General features: G+C 48.5%; 1 non-coding gene across 1 annotated transcript; it reads left to right on the top strand.

Annotated features, from left to right (window-relative positions):
- Positions 1-211: 211 nt before the first annotated feature.
- On the top strand, positions 212-293 carry TRNAS-AGA (transfer RNA serine (anticodon AGA)). Its single transcript has one exon. It is a non-coding gene; the product is annotated as a tRNA-Ser (tRNA).
- The last annotated feature ends 2,480 nt before the right edge of the window (positions 294-2,773 follow it).

The raw sequence follows: 2,773 nt of genomic DNA, 5'->3' as shown, positions 1-2,773 counted from the left end.
ACAAGATTGGTAAGGTCTAAAGTGTACATTTTGACTTGGGGAACTGGTTGATCTTTTGGGATCAGAAGAACCTTGTATACAGTAAAGGCTCTTTTATCCAGCACTTCACCGACTGGCATTTCTGAGCCACACAGAAAGTCAGTGTATAGTGCATTTGTGGAGGAGGCTGAAGCATGAAAAGAGCTTTGGGAGCATACTCTAAGAGAGAGCAGTAGTTGTAGCCGAGTGGTTAAGGCAATGGACTAGAAATCCATTAGGGTCTCCCTGTGCAGGTTTGAATCCTGCTGACTACAGTTCCTTTTAGGGGAGAGGGATAGCTCAGTGGCTTGAGCATTGGCCTGCTAAACTGAAGATTGTGAGCTCAATCCTTGAGAAGACCATTTAGGGATCTGGGGCAAAATCTGTCAGGGATGGTACTTGGTCCTGCTGTGAAGGCAGGGGACTGGACTCAATGACCTTTCAAGGTCCCTTCCAGTTCTAAGAGATAGGCATCTCCATTCATTTAGTCCAGGAGATAGCTTGGAGCAGGGCTTAGGATGTGGGAGGAACTTGAAGCCAGAAGGGGGATGGGATTGCTTATCTCTGGTGCCCTTCATAAGTGGCTCCCTGTCCCTGCTGTTGCTGGTGGAGGCATGGCCAGGCGGCTCTGCAGGTACACTGCCTCCATCCTAACTCCCTGAGTGCTTACTCCATTAGCCGGGAATCATGTCCAATGGGAGCTGTGGGGGCAGCACCTGCAGATGGTGCAGATGGAAGCCTGATCATGCCTCCACCAGGAGCAACAGGAATCAGGAGCTGCTTGCAGGAACCACTGGAGGTGCTCACCCACCCTCGCACCTGGCATCAGAAGCCCCTTCTGTGCCTAAGCCCTTATCAGAGCCTGTGCCCCTCACCCATGCTCCTGCCCTGCATTCCTCCTCTCCCACTCCTCTTTGTTAACCAGCATGTTATATTTACCAGCGCCCCTGTTCCTGTAGCATGGCAGATAAAAGGGTTTTTACTGTATGATGAACCTGGTTTTCAGTAACCTCTCATCATAAGGACCAGATAAGGACTAGATTGCCTAAGAAGGCTGTGTTTTTAGCTTCTTGTTAGTTAGTGTGGTGATACAGGAACTCACTTGGTGTATTTCAGTGTTAGAATAATCATTAGTTTGCCATGTATCTGCCCTATTTTTGGCATTCTCAGCTGTGACCCACACTAAGTTTCTGTCCTCAAGAAACACCATCAATGTGAAACCTAGCCAGCCCATTCCCACAGCCTCTTACCCCCATATCATTGTATTCTCTAAGGCCCTTATTGTCTTGAGTGTATCTGTCCCTGTCAAAAAAGAGAACTACAGTGGAGGGGGCATGGAGGGTTAAGTACCTCCCAGCAGCCTGCTCAGCAGGGAGCAGAAGGGGGAGGGCCAGAGCCATAGCAGAAGGGTGGGGCCAGAGCTTCTTCCAGCTGTACTAAGACATTGTCCAGTGTGGGAGAGCTCCTGGCTGTGGGATTGGGCTGGCTAGTATTGGAGCCAGTATGAGGAGGCCCCAGTCACCTATTCCTCGTAGGGCAGGAAAGTAACTTTTTTTACAGCTGGGAAACTAAGGTGTTGAATAAGATCAAATGATTTGTTCATGTTCACACAGGGATTCTGATGGAGGCAGAAACGGAATCCAGGTCTGCTCTAGCAAAGGCTACCATCATAACCACGAGTCTATCCTTGCTTTCTCTAGTCTCAAAGCACCGATCTACCATGCACAGCTGGTCTGGGACTATCAAATACAGGTTGCCACTGTCCATATCATGCACACTGTCAGGCTGCTCCGAGTCTTCTTCCTTTGTCCGTAATTTCAAGATAATGTCTGTTGCCCTGTGTGAGGTCTTCATTATAGCTAATAGAGCATGCAAGAGAAGTGTGGGATCCATTCTTTCTCGCTGCAGATGCCAGAGTACACAGCAAAGAATGACAGTAGGAAAAACAGGCAGGAAAGGATGCTGGAAGTTCCTGAATAAAGCAGTGCTCGAGGTGATGTTTTGCACAGTCCCAAAATGTCCTGCATATTCTGCGGGCTCACAACTCCTGGAAACATAAGGGCTACGTCTACACTGGCCCCTTTTCCGGAAGGGGCATGTAAATTTCAGCAGTCGTCGTAGGGAAATCCGCGGGGGATTTAAATATCCCCCGCGGCATTTAAATAAAAATGTCCGCCGCTTTTTTCCGGCTTTTAAAAAAGCCGGAAAAGAGCGTCTAGACTGGCCCCGATCCTCCGGAAAAAGCGCCTTTTTCCGGAGGCTCTTATTCTTACTTTGAAGTAAGAATAAGAGCCTCCGGAAAAGGGCACTTTTTCCGGAGGATCGGGGCCAGTCTAGACGCTCTTTTCCGGCTTTTTTAAAAGCCGGAAAAAAGCGGCGGACATTTTTATTTAAATGCCGCGGGGGATATTTAAATCCCCCGCGGATTTCCCTACGACGACTGCTGAAATTTACATGCCCCTTCCGGAAAAGGGGCCAGTGTAGACGTAGCCAAGGTGTCACCAGGCACTCTAGGATACATATCCACAGTGCATTGCTCTTGCCATCGCCAGGGAAGCTCCCAATGTGAACACAAATCTGTCGACAGGGGACAGAACAGGCAATGATGACTTTGGTGTTGTCGATTTCTGCATGTTGACATTAGTTTCCTCGACAAAGCTGGGTAGTGTAGACATATCCTGGTATTAGAATTATGTCCAGTTCTGGTGTCCACATTTTAAGTGTGATGTGAAAAAAATTAGAGAGGGACAGAAAA

Source organism: Pelodiscus sinensis, chromosome 3 (assembly GCF_052426305.1).
Source record: "Pelodiscus sinensis isolate ZL-2025 chromosome 3, ASM5242630v1, whole genome shotgun sequence".
Lineage (NCBI taxonomy): Eukaryota > Metazoa > Chordata > Testudines > Trionychidae > Pelodiscus > Pelodiscus sinensis.
The sequence above is the reverse complement of the archived record's forward strand: the minus strand, read 5'-3'. Positions and strand labels throughout refer to the sequence as shown.